The following is a 23,252-nucleotide window of genomic DNA, read 5'->3' as shown; positions in this document are numbered from 1 at the left end:
CCAAGCGAATTAAAAGGAAAACGTGTAAATATGCGAATAGCCGATAATTTGAGTACCTTGTCTTTTCCATTTCAAGGTAATAGATTTACCTGTCGAAAACTTCGTGAAATTGTTCTCGCGGTACTCGGTGCCTCCCATATTTGAACCTACACATGGGCCTGCAATTTACACAATAACGGGATGTTACGCGCCACAACAGTCAAAGACGGTCGCACAATTCATGATTCCTTAAAAACTTGAGCAGAGATCTTAAAGCCTTGAATGCTAGACCAGTCTAGACCAGTGTCCTAGAACGTTTAATTCTGTGAACGGGCGATTGCCCAGCTTTTCGAGCGCGGTCACTAGCACTATTCTTGACACATTGCAACGGGGACAGTCACAGAGGGGTGTTCGATCGTCTCCTCGCAGCTGAAGGTGTCGCAAGTAGGGCTGTCGGCCATTGCAATGCAGAAGGAATAGGCGTTTGTTAATGCCACGCCGAGCCACAGGCCACACAGAAGTGTTGCTTCCGCTCTTGGTAAACCTGGCGGAAGACGGAGTTGCAGACTTGGATCCAATCTATGGAGACGTGCGTTCATGAATTCACTGGTGTTCCACGGAGTATGCGTAAGCTTCCATACGAGGGAGCGCAGACTTGTGGCTGCATCGGTTCTTGACAGTGGTATTGGTTTAATATAAGCACCATCCTGGACCGATTGGGCAGCGTCATGCGCACTGTGATTTCCGAAATCTACGTACGAGTGGATACCGGGTCCTAACGGTCAACGTAACATCATGCTCTGCATTAGGAGTTTCAGTAAATGCAGGCGGCAGTGAGCATTTCACATGCCGTGTGTACTGTTCGCTATCAGCGCCTTATCTGGTTCAACACGGTCACCTCCTACGTGGATATCACTTTCCCCGGCTAGCTTGTCTTGCGAAGATATTCTTGGAACCATCGTTGTGCGCCTATCTTATCGCATGTTGTTCGAAGCTTATTTATCTCCGATTTGTTTTGTTTGCCGGAGCGAGATAACTAATGATAACGCCTATGCTTGCGTAGGAAGGCTGTGCTGACATGAAAAAAAGAATATAGGCTGAGAAGCGGAATGAAAAACAACTTTTCAATAACTTGATGTCCAAGATTTCATATCCACGACTGTTCAGTCATCGGCTGAATACATTATTGTCGTTATGAGTTTCCGTGGGTGAGTCAGAATGCAGCCGACAACCCCCCCCCCCTCCCCCGCTTTATGACATTGCGGATGGCACATAACGTATTAGTATACAGTTTACCGGTTAGGCCTAAGGCCTCTTGTGGGTGGTATTATTTTGCCATTGAGCTTAAAATAAATAGAGCAACTGTCATTTGCTAGCAATGACTACTCTTTCTTTACGTGGTTGTTAAAATAATGAAATGTGCGAATTATCTCAACCTAAATGAAACAAGAGAACACGTAGCAAAACTATACGACTGAAAGTCGCCCTCGAACGAGTTTCACTCTCGTTATGCTTTGGAAATTAATTGTAACGGAAACTAACAATTTTCTTGGGATGTTTTTGCAGCCCTGCCAGGAAAGAATGTGCGAATTGTTAGTGACACGCTGCGTCAGAGACATTTATATTAAGAGAAACTAGCGAGAAGTGACGCGGTACACCTGCAAGTATAATATACCGGCTGCGGAAATGTTTGTAAGAAAAACAAAAGTATAAGCCCCGAATTTTTGTAAGTATTATCAGCAGTTAATCTTGCGGCAGTTTCTGAGAGTGTGACAAAACTCAAGGAAATATGTTAAATTAGTGATCCCATTATGCGAGCCTTGGTAACTTGTTAGAAAATGTTGACCACACTCAGTTCACGCGAAAAATAAGAAAATATGCGTCCCGCTGCAATATGCTTGGCGATATTGTTGTGTACTTAATGCCACTTATGTCACTACTGCCACAGTTGTTCGTACCAAAAGCCAGTCCGCCCATGCAATCACGATATGTTCGGCCATACTATGCATATAGCAACCAGGGTAGACACTGCTTTCGTAGTTTAACAAAGTGAACGCGAATAGTTTTAACTGTGACGCAGTGCGCCACCGGCGTGGCGTTGCATCACGCCGAGCCATATTGCTACGCGCAGAGTCCACTTTATGCAAAAGACGCAGTAGTCTGAAACACGGTACAAAGTGGAATGCTAAGGTCAATAAACTAACGGCCACATTCAGCCGACAAAGGAGCCGCTAGAGGCGTCAAAGCCGCTTCCTTTGCCTACGCCCCCGTCTCGACATGTACTCTGCAATGAATGCAGTAAATGCTTCACTTCTTGATCCATCCTGCAGACTCAGTCTGGCAAAGTCACTTTATCATTCTGCATGACCTAGCTTTCGGAAGCCTTCAAGGAAGGAAGCCTTCACCGAGTACCTCTCAGTAAGGAAGCTTTCAGAGTCACATAAGGCGGCCTTGCCGCAATGAAGGCTTCCATACTGAGGTAAGGAGGATTTCATTGTTTGGGCCTTAGTCATCCAGATGTGCACACAGTACGTATGTCTCTGGAGTTGCTCGTCGGCGGACAAGCTATCAATCACGGTGGCTCATCGGCCTCCGTTACTCCAATATTAGATATTTTTGCCTCAGAGTGCACGTATATAATATATATGTTTACCTCTTCAGTGAAACCTCTCGCGAACTTGGGTCACTGAGTATGTGCCATTGAGGGTGCGGCAAGCCAGGGAATAATTCCCAGCGTTCCAATGGCACTGGCGCGCCGTGCTTCTCGTCTCAAAGGCCACTCGCGGACTTCTCGGTAGCGCCACTGGATGGCGCAGCGTGCGCAGAAAGAAGCGCGAGAGAGGAACCCGGTTGCCACGTGACGCGCTTCTAAGCGTTCGCACGCAGTAGGAGCTTTTAAAAAAATGTCAACCTCCCTGCGCTCCGCGAATTTCGGAAGTCACGCGCAGGCTGCGCTGGATGGCGCCGAGTGTTCTTATTCTGAAACAGAGCACTTTGGGGCCACAGCAATTAAGAGGTGGTGCGTGGAACCAGGGAAGGAGTAATGGTGCCAGCGCTAACGTTCGCAAATGCCATTGTATGCTTAAAATCGAGTAGGTTGTCTGGGTAGTAAGGTAACCAAAAATCGGTAGGCCGGCTGGCTTTGGGAGCCCACGGTAAAACCGCAAACGAGGCAGTGCAGGGGTACATGGGTTGAGCCTCTTTAGAAGTCAAAGAAGCACGTAGCAGAATTAGTTTTGAAGGAAGGCTCATGAATGTTGGGTGAAAATAAATGGGCAACTAACGTGCACAAGTATTTGTACTTGAAGAGCGGGCGCAGAGAATGAAGGGTGAGGTCAAGAAAGTTGGCAACCAAGTACAAGGTAATTGAATCTGTAAATTGACAACCAGGAGTAGTGAGAAAGAAAGCGAGAGAAGACAGTTAACTGAATGCAAAAAACGGAAACACAAAGGACCATGGAGTTTACAATAGTGAGGAGAACGAAATTGTAACGGAAAATCTGTACGATAACACGAAGGGCCGTGCCTAGCTATTTCAGGCTCGAGCCGGTTGCCTAAGCACAAAAAACGTACCGGAGCAAATATTCGGAAATAAATAGAGGCATGGTGTATGCTGGGGGGGGGGGGGCAGCAGAAATCCGAATACCACTCGGCACATCCTAATGGAATGCGAACAGATTTACCCAGAGAGAAGCGTATAGGCAACGCACACCTTCCAGAAGCGCTTGGGTTTAAAGTGGACGGAAGCACCAACCGGTCAGCAGTCGAGATAAGCAAGATACCGTGAGAGTATTGTTGGAAAAAAAGCAGAGAAGGTATCGATACGATCGGATCTCTTACAGTAATGGCTTGCGCTACAAGGTAGATTTTGATGAAAATGAAAGAAGAATAGGGACATGTACACAAAAAATGCCAGATAAAAACAACATGTATAGCATACCTGAATAAATCAAGCAGGCTAGGTGACTATTTTTCACCACACCGTTTCAAAGGGGATGCCATTATATCATCATCATCATCGTCGTCGTCGTCGTCGTCGTCTTCGTCTTCATCTGCTGCTGCAGCTGCTGCTGAGCGCGTGGTCGCGGATTTGACTTCCGGTCGCGGCTACCGCATTTCTGCGGCGACGGAATTCAAGATACCTCGTGTACGGTGCTTTGGACGCAAGTAAAGAAAAGTTGAGGTGCTATTAAATAATCGTGAACCTTCCACCACGTCACCTCTGATAATCGCGTCGGTTAAGGTTATACGTGGGCACTAGGCGAGGTACAGCGTGTCCTGTCTACAGTCGGGCACAGAATTATGTTGCATTCGGGAACTGCAGAAGCACTCGCGTGGCTTTCCGAGTCGACGAGCGCTGAGGCTAACATTAGATAATTTTCGTTAGAGTGACGATCGTGTTCTCTCCTCGGAGAGTTTGCTGGCTTCCAAATACGGTCCGACTGAGCTGGCTGGGCTTTCAAGCGGAGTGTCTTCCGTCTCTGTCTCGTTATCCACGCATCCGGAGGCAACACCTTGAACGCGGGCAGTTTCGACGCAGCTGTCGCAATCGCAAAATGTGCAGCACTTTAGAAATAGCGGAGAGATGAGGTCGTAATTTTTTAGCCGTGTGCTCTTTCCGTCAGCACACTTTGCCGTGCTGTTTTGTTCCTGATAATTTCTTAGCTTCTCTGCTGTAATTGTAGGGGTTGCTGGCGTTGCAACCTTTATGTGTTTTTCTGAGACACAGGCTAAACGCGCGTAAACGAACGAAAGCGTAATGCGCCAACCACTGGCACGCGCCGGAAAGCTTCGGCGCCGCGCCGACAAGCGAACGCTTCGCTTCGCGTTGGTGGGAGGAAGAGGGCACGCAACCACTAGACAGAAGCTCCGACGCGCGCAGAAGCTGGCTCCTCGGCTGCGGCGCACTGTTGCTGGACTATTCCGTCTTCATCCGTCAAAGTCCGGCCTTAAACAGCCTGCTGTAAACTAAGCTTGAAACAATAAGTTAGTGATCTGTATGTGCTTTTAGATATAAAAAACACGTTTGAATAATGAATATACGCCTGCCGCAACAGTTTGTTTTTATTTTTGAAGTAACAATAGTGTACAAAATATCGACATCAGCGCTCGCGCGTCGTCTGTCTGCAAGATCGCTTTGCAAACACCTGCACGACGATGCCATATATCAAAAACTGTTGTACCATTTCATTTTTTGGTAGCTTATTGCACAGCCAACTATGTAAGAATTAGGCGTGCAATGTATAACTGAAAAAAAATATGTGTTGGAAATATCGCCACGTAGTAGTGACGGTAAATAAATAGTGCCGGCTCAATCGCAACGATAGCGGCGAGCAATGTCGGCAATCGTCGAAAATCTCATCTGCGGATCAAGCGCGTCGATTTGCTTTTACCAGGTCTTCCGCGAAATGAGGAAACAGTGCTGTGCCGCTTACGTTTGGGCGTCGCATTCACCAATGCATATGCATTTTTGATTGGAATGGCTGAGAGCGCCGAGTGTAATGCCTGCGGTGTCGAGGAAACCAAAGAACACCTACTGTGCTACTGCCCATCTTTTGAACATGAAAGGCAAGACCTCAGCACAGCTCTCAATCAGCTAGATGGAAAGCCGTTCACATTGAACAAGATCTTGGGACCATGGCCTCGCATATCGCAGCTACAAAAGGCCACGAAAGCGCTGCTGCGATATTTGAAAGATACCGGATTGAGTCAGCGTCTGTGGTCCGGACTGAGTGACCGACTGATATCCCCAGTGGACTTTTTCTTCTTTTAATCTTTCCGTCTCCCTTTCCCTTTGCCCAGTGTAGGGTAGCCAACCGGGCTCAGTCCTGGTTAACCTCCCTACCTTTAATTTATCATTTTCGCTCTCTCTTCTTAATTCATGCCCTTTTTTAATTGCACAAAAGCTACTGCACTGAAATAGTATACTAGTACATACTTAAAAAGCACAATTTTATACTACGATAATAACCAATCATTCAAAATTTTATTGTAGTGCCAGGAACAGCTAGAGAGCCTTTGTATTGGTGCACTTAACGGGCACTATGTGAGATAAAATGTACAGAAAACATGTATGTAGTAGACAAAAAAATGGAAGATAGAGAAACAAATAGGGAAAAAAGGAAACACGGAAAAGTAAAAGGGAGTTAATCCTACGTGATTATCTACAGATACACAAAACACAGGAAATGAACTCTGAAGTATGTTTTGGAGTCGAGTCTTATTAGCACAATCTTGTAACAAGCCCAGGCAACGAATGTAGAATGCTACCTGGTATACTGTTGCGGCACGAACAAATGCATATGATCAAGAAGCTTTAAGGAATGTATAATGTCATGGACCACCTTATACAGGAACAAAAGGTGTGATTAATTAAGACTTGAATATAGAGGTGCGAGTTGAAGTATCTTTGAGAAGGTTTAACTGTGGTCGCCAGAATGGCAAAAGTGGTGCTTTAAGATAGATGTCAATTTATTCTGGATGCGTTCAATGAGGTTAGATTTGGTCATTGCACCCCCCTCCTACAGAAGCATACTCTAGTAGTTGGAGGTACTCAGCAGAATTTCAGAAACACAACAGGTGAGTGGAAATCATGCAATATAAGCCATGCAATTCCAAGAGCATGAAGGGCATGTTATGTGATTATCTATGTGAAGAGAAGCTTAGCATTTTGTCGAAGTACGCACCAAGATCTTTCATTTCATCGACCCTAAGGAGTGGAGCATCACATAGGGTGTATCAAAATTTCACATGGTGCGTTTTGTGCATATAACTTAATGCCATAGTGTTGGAAGCATTTAAGAGTACTTGTTGTTTCTGCACCAGTTTGAGCGTGAAAAAATGTCTTTTTGGAAGTCGATGCAGTGATGAACACTGTTGACAGTCTCAAAGAGTTTTAAGTGGTCGGCACACAAAGTCATGCTGTTCATTCATTATAATGCTCTTAGCACTAACAGAAAGCGAGGAATCCCATATCGATTCAAACACCTGACGCACTGAAGAGGATAGATATAGGTCGGCAGTTAGTAACTGCACATCTAGCACCTGATTTGTGCATGGGCAATGTTCATGCTACCTTCCGAGTGCTAGAAAAGTTACTAGACTTTAGGGAACTATTGAAGATGCTTGTGAGCACGGGGAACAAGTATGCTTCTATACGTCTTACCCTTTCAGACACCACTTTATCCCGTTGATTAAAAAGCTGCTTTCACCATATCTCTTGCATCTACTGAATCGTAGAAAGTGTACAGCTGCAGCAAATATTAGGAATTTTTCAATTGTTTAGCGAGTTTTGTCAAGTTTACAAAATTTCGAATCCATGCGAAAACTCACTACAGGAACACAAAACATGAGAACATGAGAATACTTAGTGTTTTGAAAAGCTTGAAAAGCACTTATCCAGCCACTTGAAACTTATGCCTGGTGCAAGACGTGGTAAAAAAACAATGAAAGAAGTGAACCCGCTACATACAACATACTGACACAGAGTAAAAGCACCCAGCCGTCCACCTTCCCACTCATTTTGTTAAAACATTCTGCACGTTATTCAAAATTGCAGCACAGTTCCAATAATAAGTGTTTCAAGATGTATGAAACACATTTTAAATACCATTACTTTCATCAGTGCTTTTGCTATTGATGCACTCTTCTGCTGTTGCACAATTGTGTAGAGAGCGTCTCAAAGGGTTAAGCTCTGCGGAGGAAATACCACCAATACCGCAAGAAAGGGAAGGTTTAAGGCACTTCATACACCTGAAAACAAGGTTTTCATTGACTGATAGCATACGCTGTGCCAGACTGAGAAGGAAGGTTACTTGAAGCGTATTTCACACCATATAGCAAACAGAAATGTTCTGCAAAGGTATCAGCAGTGTTCGAGACAACACCACTATTTTCATGAAGAAGACGTACATCTTTGGCACTCTTTTTAGAAGAGAGAGCCCACGAAGCTTCAGAAATATTTTGAATTATGTGTCACGCTGGCTTCAACACAATCAATGTGGTCGTAGTGATAATAATAATAATAATAATAATAATAATAATAATAATAATAATAATAATAATAATAATAATCTTAGTGGTAACTTGGTACACTAGACTAAAAAAAGAGGCTGATGCCTGTATGTTAGAGCATCTGATAGCCAGCCATCTAAAGCAGGAAATTGCAGGATGCAGAAGACACTTGCTTCCCCTCCACGTGCACACACACTTGCTCAATAACACAGCACTGCACACACGCACACATTCGACAGGTGTACAACACGCAGGAGCGCCAATTCAGTCTGGTTCCAAGGAAGGAGAATCCAAATCGCCAGGGGGTGGAGAGAAAGCTCTGTATGCCAGATATAATCATGGAGTTGTGGGGTCGGGCCATAGAGGCGCGATGAGGGCTCAGGCTGTGCTGACCACTTGTTCAGACGAACTGAAGAAACATTAGTGCTGTCCAGAGAGTCGTCAAGCATCCTGCAGTATAGACTAGTGCAATGTAGCGCTGGTATTGCAGGGTGTGCTACTAGAGGGGTTTGAGGCGATCCTCGAAGGCTGGCACGAGCTTTTGACAACCGAAAGGACGGGAGTAAATGGTGCGTATTGTCCGGCGCTGAACAAGCTTAAGTTTGTTAGCGTCGCGAGTTTGGTACGGGTACTATACTGATGAGCAATACTCAAGTCGTGACAGAATGATAGAAGTGTAGAGTGCTAGGAAAACCTTAGGTCATCAGGGAAGGGAGACACGGGACACCAACCCAAGAATGGGCCGGTGCTTACATACAGTGCTGGTGACATATGCGGAAAAGTTGAGAGAAGAGCTAAATGCTACACCCAGAATGGGAAGGGCCCGAACAGTCTTTATAGAAGTGCCTCCAAGGAAGAAGGTTGGACTTGCAGCAGTTTCGTTGTGGCCGATACGCATGGTAGCACTTTTTACGGTGCTACTATATATATACAAAGTTTGATATTGTAGGCCCAGTCGTTCACCTTTACGGAGTGTATTTATTGTGAGCACATATGCTGTGCATCGGCATATTGTTGTTGTGGAAGTGTTAACTTGTGAATCAAACACATTCTGTGCAGATGCATTAGTAACTTGGTTTTGAGCAGATCTTTGTCCTGACTACAGTTTATAGTATCGCAGCAAGAAACATTTTAGTAGAAGCTGAAGGGATTCCAGCGGTTTAAGCATACCGAATGCACAAAACACTGATGACACCTTTTCACCTTCCCCACAATGCACTCACACCATCTATACTTTCCATAAAGAAAAAGTGAGATAAAAAATCAATTACAGTTTCATTGACTCAGTACTTGCTGCTTCTGAAGCGGGCATCGAAGCAATCGTGGTATACGCTGCTACATGCATAGGTCTTGCATGATGCAGGCCCTGCTATGCACTGCACACAGGGCACACGTTGCAAACAGATAATTTCTTTTTGCAGTGCTCAACTATAAGGACACACTGACTCAAACATGACTGCGTTGTCACGTATGCTTCAGTGCGTCAGTGTTCTTGATTGCTACACGAGCGATTTTTCCCCAACTAGCCCAAAAGACAGACGCACTTGAAAGAAGTGAGTGAATGAGTACAGTGAACTTGTACTGAAGTGGATTCACATGCCGAATAGAAGAGCGCAGTGTCAGCTGAAACAGGCGGCACGGCTGATTATGTACTTCCAATAGTTCAGCTACTAGTGTCTTTCGCTTTGGGAAGTTATCTTTACCACTGGAAACAGCGCAAAGCTTGCCCGTTAAACTTGAGTCAGCCGACACCATACGAAACACGCCGCGGTTGACCAACCCAACTTCCACACGGTTCATTCACCACATCACACATCACACGAAGTCAGGAGTGCCATATTTTAAATCACTGCAGCACCAAACGGACCTGAAAATTCATTTCCTTTGACAGAGTTTCTTAGGTGAGTTCGTTCACTCGCCAGTTACGAACTCGATGGACGCGCTAGGCCTACGCGTAACGTAAACAACATCGGCGATAGGCGAGTGTTGATTATGCAGACTTCGGAGCTCTTAAACATGTTTCAATTCGTTTTGAGCACAACAAAATACACATACAGCAAGCACAGACGTTGCGGCAATCGTGATTCGGTTGGCTGTTTTAGCAGACGATCGCACTGAGCCCGGCGGAACCCAGTGGGCAAGCTGGATTAGTCGGCGTCGTTCGAAGTCGCTTCGGATCCACGTCGCACTGTCACAACCCACGGTCGTCGATCGGTCGGTCGTGTCGTTGTCGGCCTACTATTGCAACACTGTCTTTCAGGAACACTAGAGAGTTTTAGCTCAGCGGGTTTACGTTTCGCTCCGCTCGCGGTCTCCACCGTTGCGCCAGCGGAGCGGCTCGCGAAAAAAGAACTTTAGCCCGGCGGATCACTCACCCGCTCGAGCGGAGAGAGCGGGGCGCTCTGCTTCCCCACCTAGTGGTCCGAATAGGAGTTACTGAGAAATGAATTTGAATTACGCTTGCTTTTATAATGCAAGAAATGTTGAATAAAGATATATTACATGTTCTCAGTACATTATTTGTTAATAATATACTGAGTACTAATGTACAGGTCAGCGCCGCAGTCGCCGTCGTCGATGCAGAACTGCCGGCGTTCATGTTCGCGGCTGCCATCTTGCATTTCCCATACACGCCCGCGCGCGCTTACGCACGCTCGCGCGCTGCGTATACCCTCCGCTGGGGAGTGCTTTCCAGCGGGCGTAAACGCTGCTCCGTAAAACCGCTGGCCGCCTCAGCGTTGTGCGCATGCGCAGTCGTGTCTCCGCTCGCCCGCTCCGCTCCGCTGGCCGTAAACCCGCTGGGCTAAAACTCTCTACTGTCGCGCGCGTCGTGCGTCCGAAGAACTCGGACGATTGTTGGTGCCGGCGCCTTCGCATGGTCGGCCATTACAGGCCTAGCAGCCGGAGGCTCCGCAGCCTCCGATTGGTTGACGCCTGCGACGCGTCGCAGCCCCTCATTGGTGCACGCCGGCGCAGCTTCGCCGCGCGTCGGCAAACTTCTAGCATCGGCAGTAGACATAATCGCTGCGTGACGTTCCGCTTCGCCGTGTTCCCGACCGACGCTTTTGACGCATTTGACTCTTCGGCGCGCGCCGAAGCTTTCCGGCGTGTGCCAGTGGTTGGGGCATAAGGCGGTAGCTTGACTTGTTGCTGTATAAGAGAGAAAAAGGTGATTTGAAGTGCCGTGCGACTGACATAAAAGTGGCGTTGAGGTAAGCTTTATACAGTACTGTTTTTGCAGAGGTCACGTGCAAGTTTGTCACGCCTACTTTGATCGGACATGCTTGCATTCAGGTGTCGTAAGAGATTCTTCCCTATTGATTGCTCACTAAAACAACGGTTGCTAGTCGAATCAGACAGTTATCTCTGAAGGAATAAGGGATGTTTATCCTTCGCCTAAAAAGGAGAAAGTCCTATTGTGGCAAAATTTTCAGTGGCATCTGTTTAAAGGTCAAACGTTGCCCTTATTCGCGAGAGAGCTTTAGAAATTTCTTTCTCTTCACAGATATTAGTAATAATAATTGACGCGTATTAGCGCCACATATATAGTCAGAGATGCCTTATTGGAGAGTATGAGATCCATATAAGCGATAGCGTATTTTTTGACGTGCACCTAAGTTTAACTATGCACGAGGTGTTTTACGGTAGGAATGCAACCGCAACCTACAATGTCTAGCAATACCAATGACGCTGACCAGTTCGTTTCGGGTGCCAACAGTGATATCCTCGAGGGTTGAACAAATTGTAGCAAGGTGTCTTCTCTAGTTGCCCCAGTCCGTCGATTGGTCGATCGATGCAATCAATCAATCAATCAATCAATCAATCAATCAATCAATCAATCAATCAATCAATCAATCAATCAATCAATCAATCAATCGTACCTACGTCAGTCAGTCAGTGAGACAGGGAGGCAATCAATTAGGTCGATAGATCAGCTAGTTTAGTTGGTCAGTCTATGGTCCGTTAATCGGTAAGTGAGGCAGTGACCCTGTCAATCGAGCCTGCCTTGATCCACTTTTATATCGGTCAATACACGAGCTGTATACCATTGCCTGTATGTCCAACGTTTGTCAAATTGCTGCCCAGTCAGTAAGTTAGCCGGCCGATTAATGCGTTGACTTAACGGCAGATCACGTTATTCTTGCTTGCGTCAACTCAACCGAAGCCGTGAAGAACGGTACCTCGATGCTGTTCTTGACGTTCACTCTGATTGAGCGCCTGAAAGATCTATTGATGAAAACGATCTCTGCCCGTTGATTATAAAGCTCTGCTGCGCTTTTCCGGGACACTCGGATATTGATGGCGATCGGTGAGCTCGCATTTGTGCAAATTTACCATTGGTCAGGTGAGCAAAGCAAGCGGCAGGTTTGAGGAAAGCAGCGGGGAAAGTTATGGAAGGCGGCTGATTCCGGGGGTATGATCAGTCACCGAGATGAGCCACGCAGTACCGCGTCGTAATGTGCTGCTGCGACGCGCGTGGAGGCTCTCTTTCTGAGCACACGGTCTTCAGTCGTCTCTGACAAAATGTTTTCATTGGCGCAGGCGTGCACTCACCAAACATGTTTAGGCAGGCGTCTAGCTGCTCCCATGTAGCTGAAGTATCATCACACCTGTCGCCTTCAAGTGCCTGCACAGGCGCCGTCTCCGAAGAGCGAACACTTTTGTGGACTTACAGGCTCATGAGACTGGAGTGGCAGCCACTCTGCGTAGGCTTCTAGCCGCCGTAGGTGCGTATATACAACTGGTCTTGGAGAGCTTCAATGCCCTGGTCCATTTGCTTGATTTTTATTGATAAATATATCCAAAGAACGGTTCACGCACAACCGTTGTTTGGCGAAGCAGCTATATACTTCCATAGGAAGGCCGTGATCTGTGATTTCGATTGGGGCTGAGCATGCACATACACCTGGTGGTCGAGCTGGACAAACGAGCCTTTTGTTGATGTTAATTATCTTTTTGTTTGGTCTCTTCCGATGTTATGTGTTGTGCAATATCGAACACCTGCCAGGCAGCGGATGGCGTGCCTCTAGGGCTGCAAATTATTCTGCGTTCCATCGATTGCGAAATGCTTCGCGGAACATACAAATGGAATCGACTGCACTCTTTGAGACGAATGTACAATTTCAGCATTGTTAATTTGTTCCCTATCCTTCTTTTTTTCTTTCGGCGCTTTCATTTCAATCTCTACTTTTCTCTTTCCTCCTCCCCTTAGTCCTTCAGAAGCCGTTGTTATTACCATACAAGTACTGCCTTTTATTTCGCTGCCGGCGTAATGGTTCTCTCATTACTTCTTCACCGGAGGGCCGTGGTCGATAGCGCTATATATAGTTGCCAGCCCTTGGGTTTTATGAAGGGACCCTTCGAATGAGACATCGAAATGACTTTCTTTTTTTCGTCGGCCAGTGCGTGCTCATCACTAATTTTATAAGCCTGCAATCATTACATCGGTGTTCGGCCTAACTGGTAATCCATTATTTTATTGGGCTGACTCATGCAAAAACAAAATGCTGTCCTTAAGTCCTTGTTTACGTCTAGTGTGTGTGCCGAGGTTGTAATAAGCGCCTGCCAAATCAACACTACATTAATGGTGGTCTAGTTACACCCGTTGAGACTGTTCTCACAACACTTGCTTTCCTAAATAGTTTAATGCCCATGTTTTGCAGCGGTGAAGTTCTGGAATGCACGCAGGTAGTCGAGTGTATATCGAGCGTAGGCGGTATTCATCGAAGAATTAGTGATTTATTAAAGGGTCCTTAGGCTTCATTTAGCCCAGGCTAATGTTGTTGCAGTTGCTGCTGCTTCTGTTGTTGTTGTTGTTGTCGTCGGCGTGTTCTTCTTTTTTTTTTTTGCAGCCAAAATTAATTGCTCTAGATGAGTCTTACCGAACTGCAGACTGTGCATATAGGACTTATAATATGCAGATCTACATTTCCGGTTGTGTTTCTGCTAAATCGTGCCTTTCTTTGCCTACATTCCCTTGGTTTCGCGTTGATCTGGCGTACGTCGGATTCTGCGCAAGCAGGTTTGGCGGTGTTTTAAAAGAGGCATCCGCTGCATAAAAAAAAAAGTTGCAGTTTCTCCAGAAAGCGAAGCGTCGATTGCAATAGCAAATTAGTAGACAGCTGCACGAAGTAAGGATAGTAGTTTTAACGGCCATATAAACATGGAAACATTCGCTTGCTCACTTAACAAGCATGGTGTCAGCACACACAAGCAAACATGAACACATCACGCTCGCCGAATGCGGACATTCGCTGTCAAATCACTGGTGTGAACAGGCGCGGCAGCAGCAGCGAGCGAAGTGACCTTAGTGTCGGCTATTGCTTCTACGCAAGAGCGGCCGGAAGACGGCGGGCACAAAGGTGTGAGCCGTCTGCAGATCCCTTTCAAGATACGGCGCGCGCGATCGCAAGCGGGCGTGCAAAGTACGCACTTGTTGGCGGATTCGAAGCTGCCCCTCGTCCCTCCCGCGCTGCTTTCCCGCTTTCCTCCATGGCGCGCTAGATTCAGCCACGATCGTCAGTTCCCCTTGCGTCCGGTCGCGAAATGCACAATTTCTGCCGGAGCACAACGCCCCCTCCCCTCCTTCCCATAATCTCACCGCCTTCCGAGCGACGGAAGACGGTGCTTTTGCTCTCCGCTTTCTCCTTCGGGCACGCCAGATTGAGCCGCCATCGTCGGCTTCCCTCGCGTGCTTTCACTCGCACATACCGCCTACGACGCGCGCCGACGGTGTTATTGCCCTTGGAGTTTGTACGGAACATCACGATAACGCCGACGGTGACGGCAAAATTGCGCCTGGAGTGTCCAGAAAATTGATATCTCATAAAAAAAAAATAGAGAGATAGGTCATGTGTCTGAAGCCGTGGAATCTTAACTTTTCAGGCACAATACAATAGCCCAACGGTCTTTAACCATTAGGCACATGCTTCTAACGCACCCTTAGTTTCCGGCTTCTTTTTTTTTTTCACTCCTTCGCTCGCAGTAGCTAGATCAAAATAAAAAAGAAACAAAAAGAACTGTCTGTTTGCACAGTTAGTACTGCATAACTTGAGGCATAGCGCAAGAGGTTTTGTCCAATGTTTTGGTGTATTGCTGTGTCTTCGTCTCATCTGCCGTCCGTCATTTCTTTTCCACTTGATGGTAGCCGGCTCATCGAGACGATTGAAACGCGCATTTGCGCTGGTAGACCACTAAATAACGACAAATTCAGTGCCGACTATAGGACCAAACAATGATTCGCTTATACTCGTTCTCACAGTGCGCGGCATATACCATAATACATTATCTTTTGTTTTGTTTTTCAATATAGACGCAATTCGCGCAACAGGAGAAATTGAGAAAGTGCGTTCTTACCAAGAAATTACTATATTTCTTCTCGTAACCAGTTCTGTTTCTGCGCATTTCCTTACGCCAAATGTGCGCCGCTCTGAAAATTTCCGAGTGGTGAAAAGCAGGAACCGCGTGCCGTTTGCAGTAGCAAGTGGGCGCGATATCGATCGTGCTTACCGTGGAAAGCTGGATTGCGCATTATCATTTATGCAGAGGGAAAGATTTCGAATTTTCTTTTCCCTGGAAGAACGAGTCACGAATTCTTCAAACACACACACACAAAAAGAATGTTGTGCAAGAGTGCACTTGGTCGTCACGTGCAGCGTTGGATGTGAGGTACCGCAGCGCTCGTGGTTCGATAAGAGCACCTGTGAATGGGACCCCGTGCCACCTGCTGAGGTTGGTGTTGCTTCCCCCATTCGCTGTAATGTCAGCGCGAAGCATTCGAAGATTCTGTAGCTGACACGACCCGTCAGTTATGTCTAGGCGTTGTGATAAATTTTAAATGTAAGTCCGTATTTGGCTGCGTCGGATTGTTTCCTACTCGCCGGCGCGTCCGTAAAACGACGCACGTTTGCTGGTTTCGTGTGTGGAAAGCAGTTGACATTCGCCAGTTTTATAACACGCATTCTCAGCCACGACATGACGTTTTCAAGGATGCCACACGCATTCGCATGACCGCGCACATTCACCACCAAAGGCCAGGGACTTTAGTGCTATGTGCACTTTCTAACGTAGGAAGTTTCTTTGCGTAGTTCACGCCCTTAATGCTGTTTTTCTTGCTTGTCTCTTGTTGTTTTTGTCTTAAGATACACGCCAATGGCCTTCCGTATAGCTCCTATAGGGTAAAACTACAACGAGGATGCTCAGCATCTGAGCGAAAATGAAATCGCGGCAAAACCCACCTCGCGACGATTACCGACGTTAATGCGATTCGCATTGAAGCGATGCAGCCGCAGACTGTAGTGCAACTGCCCAAACGCGTAATGTGTGAGATGCGTACTGCGGCCGGACTACTATCTCGCGCTTCCTTCAGGGCACGCTGCGCCATCTAGCGGTTTCCGCGCGTGGCCTCGGAGATGCACGGTGCGCCGGTGCTTATACGCGCTGAGAATCGTACGCTCGTTGCCCAGCGCGCATTCGTTGCGTAGCATGCTAAACCGTTCGGCTGCTGTGCTTGAGGAGCTCCTGTGACTTTGGTTCAGTTCCACCCAACCAATTCTGGGGGATTGCAACCAAGAAGGGGCGCATATACCGACTGCCACATGCCTAGCTGCACGCTCCCAGTGGCGCAAGTAGTTGTCTATATGGGCAACACCTAGTGCCCAATGTCCAGTGGTTTAAGTTCGGGCTTATACACGGTGGCGCATATCCAGCAGCTTACGTTGTTCCGTGAAAGGGGTTAGATACTATGCCCCAAAGTGGGTAAATTTAATTCCCAAGAAATTTTGACCGTATTAATATTCCACGAGCGCCTGCAGTAGCTTCATGTTGCGTCGTCTTGTGGCTTAGCACGAGATTGCAGCAGTCATTCAGTCAGTCGGTCGGTTGGTCGACAAATCAATCAACCATTTGTACGATTTACAGCGTAATATACGAAGAAAATCGGACAGTGAAGCCAGAGAAGGCATAAGGAAATGAACTATGTGTTCAATTGAAATTAAAGGAAGTGAGGAAAAGGGAAGTGAAAGCGGTCTAAAAGACGACTTGGCCCAGGTGGGAGCCGAACCGACATCTTCCGCATTACACGTGCGATCCTTCCCTAATTAAGCTACTGTGTTGGCCATGCTCCCGTCACTTCCTTGGGCATTTTTGTATGTGTAAAAAAGCCCTGGGAGTGTCAGCCCTCACGGACATGGCGGCGGATGCCCGAGAACTTGCCTGTGGAATATCTTACACATACTGATAAGCTATTCATACAATTTCCGCGGGAATTCGAAAGGTAGAGGAAGTTTCCCTTGCGTAAAGAATATCGTTGGCATGAGTAGTAGTAGTAGTAGTAGTAGTAGTAGTAGTAGTAGTAGTAGTAGTAGTAGTAGTAGTAGTAGTAGTAGTAGTAGCAGCAGCAGCAGTATTAGAATTTATTAGACCGTTAAAAGGTAGGGCATCGCATGTGGAAAGCTGGTCTTGCTTCTCCCACCGGCGAGCAGACTCCTTAGTCCAGAAGTCCAGCAGCACTCACCGTTCGTCTCGCGCTAGTATGAATCCAAGCTACATGTCGAAGACTTGAAGTGCTCGTCGGTTGCGCAAAACACGTTTGCAATTACTAGATCTCTATACGACACCGGTCACTAACTTCCTTACCTTTACGAGCACAAGCCCTTTACGAAAAAAAAAAAAGGAAATAAAAGAAAACGAGCCGAAGAAAGAGAAACGTCTGCCATAATTATTTGGGGCACGTGATGGGGGCGTGTGCGCCGGTGGTCGGGCCAGATTGAGTGGCTCGGATTTCACGTGTCGCAGCTTTTCATCCCCTCCAACACAGCGTTGCCTGATTATTTCGCGTCCCTAGTGTGCCGTCCCGCCTGCATAGAGCTTGACTGACCAGTTGCATTCAGAAGGCAGCGCTTGGGCGGAGCAATATAAGGCAACCCTTCCACGGCTAGGCCACTAACGGCCATTCAACAACCCCCTTTTCTTTTAAACCAGAAAGCGTAATCTGAGAGTAGAAAAAACAGAGCCACGAGTGGTGAGTGGCTTTGTTTCTTTCTCTTTTTTTTTTTCGCTACCTTCAGAATGACTTCTAAAATGTGGGAGAAATCTACTCCTTAACAGGTTTTATACGGGATGTCACGCTTTCTTTCGTGATGGATTAGTACGATCGTCATGAAAAAACGTATCGGTCACGTCAAAACACTTAGTGGTTGATAGCGCAAAGGAAGAAAGATGTGCTTCCTCCAAATGTGTGCGCCTACAATCCTGAGCCGATGAGCCACGTTTCGCGGAAAGAGCGGTTTCGGTAGCACCATTTTACGCGCCACACAGCTACTTGTGGCCTGTACGATCTCTTGATGAAAGCTTTTCTGACAAACGATACATTACCGTCGGCATACACGCGTTGGCAATGGCGAGCGATTAAAACATCACTGACGCGTCTCGCATCGCAGCATTTGCCTGATGACCACTGCAAGACATGTTTGTCCTCCGTGTGTACCGGTATTGAGTGTGTCTTCGGAAAAATGATCAAACGCGGGGAAAACGATCGTAAAGTATTGACGCTGAAGCCTGGCCGAAGGTAACGAGTGGATACGAAGGGGACGGGCTCACGTTTGGTCGCCGTCGCGACACTCCTGCAATCATGTCTTTTTACAGCGTAGAAAGAGCAAACGAAAATAGGATGGGCAGAAAACTGAAAAACGCGTACTACACAGTGAAGGAAAGAGAACAAGACATGTTCACTGCGTCAAATTGCACAACACCGCTCCGATATCGCCACCCCCTCCCACAGCTCACACCTTCTTTTTTCATTACCTTCTGTAAGTTGAGAAACCCAGCAAGTGCAAGGCGAGAGAGAGAGAGAGAGAGAAACACTGGAAATAATAACGCGGGCGAATTCTTAAGCGAAGTGTGGGTCGTGGCGTAAGAGAATCAATTTTTACGGAAACAAAGGGAACCTCGGCGAGGTCACGCGCGACGTAATTCCGCGAGAGCGGCGCGGCGTTATGTCGCTGCGTACACAGACGTGCGGGCGGACAATCAGCGTTGCTTTTTGCATGGTGCCGCCATCACAGCGGCGGCTGTCGGAACATGGCACATTGATCGCTCAAGAGCGTCCTTGTGCGACGAGAAACGGGTCATTAAAAATATATATATATATATATCGACCCGAGGCGCGATGAGTGGGCGCGTACTATACTCTCAGCCTGCCCTCTCTCTATCTCTCTCTTTTTTCTTTCTGTGACCGTTCCGTTCTGTGACGTTCCGTAAGACTCAGCCAGCAATGACGCGCTATTTTGCGTGATCCATCCACGAAGATGTCGCGTGCTGGTGGCCAGACCATGCACCTGTGGATCGGTCGCAGTGTTCAATCGATTGCGGCGCTGGTATGGCGAGCCGTCACTTCGCTGGCGTGCGCTCAGGAGGAGCTCATTCGTTCGTCGGCTTAGCTAAGGCGTTATCACGCCAGCGGTAAACTAACGTAAAAAAATGGTCGAGTATTTTTGTTTATCTTCCTCCGGACCTCTCGGCGCATTCTTATATTCATTTTAGCTAATCGATGCGTGCGAAGTATTATACAGGTTTAGTATAAAAAATGTGAATGCGCCCGCGCATTCGCAAAGTTGTGAATTCTCTCCCCCCCCCCCCCTCCCGCCACCCACCCACCTTATACAACTATGTTGATGCGCAATACGAATTACGTGGAAGACTACCTTTAACGCAATGTCGTTTAGGGCCCCGTCTCTCGGTGGTGAAAAATCATTCCGGACCACAACCACCCAGGCCCTCCGCGTGGCGCAGAGATGTTACTGAACTAATTGAATTCCTCAAAGTAACATGCGTCAGAAAAATCGTAAAATACAACCTAAACACAACCTACAGAGAGGATAGTGTCGGATTGCAATTTCAAGATACCAGGCAATATAATTCTGTTACAAGGAAGCTCAAACACGAACCCCTTTTCCAGCATTTCTACCTTTCAAAGAGCGCCTATGGCCACCGAGATTTGCGCGCGCCGGCGCGTGCACATCTCAGAGGCCAGAAAGCAGCGCCCGGTTCTTTGCAAAGACCTCTAGATGGCGCTCGTGCCCGGTGTCAAGAGTGCATCTTTGGTTATCAGGTACAATGAGTGGAACGAAAACTTGGCTGGGCGTAGCGTGTTTGTGGACCGGAAATGATTGAATAGAGAAGAACGAAGAGTTAGTGGAATTCCTAAGTGCTGATATTAAGGATTTCGGGAATGATGCCGAAATTATCCTATTAGGTGACATGAATGCCTACATACAGGATCGGGATGGCTCTGCCGACAACAACGGAAAGTCAATGATGGACCTTCGTGGGCAGCATAACCTCGTTATCGTGAGTACAGGGCCTAAGTGTGACGGGCAGACCATGTGGAAAGTTGGAAACCGGTGATCGACCATGGATTACTGTCGGATAATAGAAGGAATTCATGATAAGTTGAGAGAAATGGTCATTGGAAAGGTGTAATGGTTCCGGACTGACTTTTGGAAATGCGGTTGTTTTCTTTAAATGAGGGGTAAAATCAGGACTCGATGGCAAGCAAAAGTCAGTGGGACGCCTCGCATAGGGCGCTCACGGGAAGACTATAAATGAAGCTGTGCAGGGATATGTGCTGAACAAGCCTTTAAGTGAGGGAAGGTCACAGTAAAATTAATTATGAAGAACTACTGAGGAATAAGGAACTGTGAAAATGGGCTTAGAAAGTGTTCAGGTATTTGTACAGGAATAACATTGATTCGCAGTGGCGGAAAACAACTATAAAGCTTACCAGGAAGTATGCGCCCTGTATCATGAGCAACATGGCACCAAAGAACGACAAGTGGAAAGTCAGAGAGGCTGAGGTAATCTCATGGGTGGTGGCAATGGAAAAAAAAAAAAAAAAGCCACGAGTAACCACTTAAGAGGGAAAAAAAAAGCGAAATGAGCAAAGAAACGATTTATGATAACTGAATGGGAAGCTTTACTTTTCGAAGCGAGATAAGGATGCCTTAGAACATGCACCTTTAAAGCGAGTCATAAGAAGGAAGAGGAAGCATGTGCTTGCTGCGGTAAAGCTATGGAAACGGTGGAGGATGTTTTATTAGAATGTGAAGATATCTGCCGAGCGGTCGATTTAGGAATCACTGGCTTCACGAGCAGGGGGAAAGTAAACATGTCCGCATTAGATATTACTAAGAGGCGATAGGAACATTGGTTCAAGTAAGGAAACGACAAACAACGGAGGCATACAAAGTTCACAATCGGGCTTGAGTAACTTTGGTTATGGGCATTCATCATGGGCTTTTTTTCTTTTCTTTGCTTTTTTGACGTAGTTAGGACATTAGGCAATGAAATAAAAAGAGTTTGGTGGCGCAACCTGCCGCCCCATTGCAAAGGGAATGCTCATAACATCCATCCATCGCGGCCCACACAAAAGCCCGCGTTTCAATTAGAAAACTCTTCTTGCATAGCGTTCGCCGCCACTGTTTTCCGGTAAACATTCCCGGTAAACGTTACGGTTACGTTACGGTAAACGTTACGGTTAAGCGTGAGAAGCAGTCAGGAATCTTGGAATGCTATGGCGTTCCCCTCTTAAAGGCGAAGCTTAAGCGTCGCCTTTAAGCGTAGGCTCCCATGTTTATTTGTTCGTTCTTGGCGCAGGCGAAAATTAAAGAACGAGTGACTCAGAACACCGGTCGTGCAATAGTTGATTTGCTAGCAAGTCACTTATCGTTCCTTTTTTGCTAAAGAGCAGATGAGACTGCGCTGAATGTGTCAGTGCCAGTAGAAGCTTTTCCGCGGGTAAAATATAGACTCTCGTTCTCTGCGATGATTAGACTTCCTCTGTGTTGCCAAACTTGTTGAAACTTATTTCTGATTCGCAGGTCTTTAGCAGTGTTCGAAAGAGCAAGGATATTTCTCGGGCATTGGAGGATTTCGTGACGCTCCTCTTTAGCGGCCGTTAATCGCCTGTTGGCGAACTAATTTTCGAGTGGTGTTGGTGTGACATGTGACGCAGAGCACGTTCAGGCATGCGACTTTTACTTCACGATGCGTATGCTGGAAACATTGCTGTTGACGTCATATTTTCTACCAACTTGCTTTTCAGTAAATCTGTACGTTAGATATTGTGATGAAGCTGCCTTTACAATTTCAATGGAAACAATTGTAAACTTTTTCGCTTGCCCCACTCCTTTCGAGCACCCTGTTTTTTGTATATATATATGCAATAATCATGGCATCTATGGAATAATACTGTGTTATGCAGCATTACATAAGTATATGAAAAAGGCGGCCTTGTATATGTTTAATGCAGTGGACAAGCAATATAATAAAGAGAGAGGTGATGAGACTCAATTTCAGTCACCGAAGAAAATAATTTTGCGCTCTGAGATGTTATCTTTAATATAACACCTCAAAACTATTTTGTGAACACGGAGGGTGCGTGCGTCCACCAGCGCAAATTTTCTTCACCACGAAGAAAATACTGTTGGAGGCAGTGGTAGAGCAACCGCTTCGGAGCCACGGGTTTCTTCTACGCTAGAGTCCACGTAGAATCGTGAGCTGTTGTGAACTGAATTTATTTGAAATTTTATTTTGTTTTCTAAGGTTTCCAGAGTGGTGTTCGAAGAACGCGTGACGTGACAAGGAATCGTGATGTTACAGGAATACCCGAATGCCGAGCTCCCAACTACTTAGCGTTGTGAAAGCCAGAGTGCCGTATGCCCAGCAGTCGGCTATACGAAGCACAACGCTCCTAATGAAACTGGCGTCCTAAATACGCATGCGCATCGTTAATGCAAGAAGTTTATCGAAATCCTGTGCACATATTCTTGACGAAGCGCGCGTGTAGGTTTGCGCTTCGTTTTGCGTTTGCTTCGTGAGCGAGCGAGAAGCTTGTGTTTTACGATGCCGTGTGGCTCAAAATGTGGTGGGACGGATGTGAAACGTTGGCTCGGCCGGTGCATTGACGGCATGTGTTCACGAGTCCTTCATTGGTCTGTATTTTACTGCACGTGAAACTCCCGTCTAAGTGATTGCGGCGATAGGATGGAATAGTCTTGGCGTACTGTATTTTTAGCGCCGTTGTAAAACATAAAAATAGCCTACGAAAGGGGCGCCCTTTGTCGAAAAAAGCCAACTGAGGCGAAAAAAGATAACGAAATTGACGGCAACTTAATCTTTTACTGTCCCTTCTATGAATAAAAGTTGTGGCCTGTGTCACAGTTTCTTATTTATTTTATTATTTTGGATTAGGGTGCTTTGAG

General features: G+C 46.6%; 1 protein-coding gene across 2 annotated transcripts in view; it reads left to right on the top strand.

Moving 5' to 3' along the window:
• Positions 1–23,252, top strand: part of LOC142575918 (uncharacterized) — a 235,836-nt gene that overhangs the window by 101,612 nt on the left and 110,972 nt on the right. The window lies entirely within an intron of this gene.

This window comes from Dermacentor variabilis, chromosome 3 (assembly GCF_050947875.1).
Source record: "Dermacentor variabilis isolate Ectoservices chromosome 3, ASM5094787v1, whole genome shotgun sequence".
NCBI lineage: Eukaryota > Metazoa > Arthropoda > Arachnida > Ixodida > Ixodidae > Dermacentor > Dermacentor variabilis.
The sequence above is the reverse complement of the archived record's forward strand: the minus strand, read 5'-3'. Positions and strand labels throughout refer to the sequence as shown.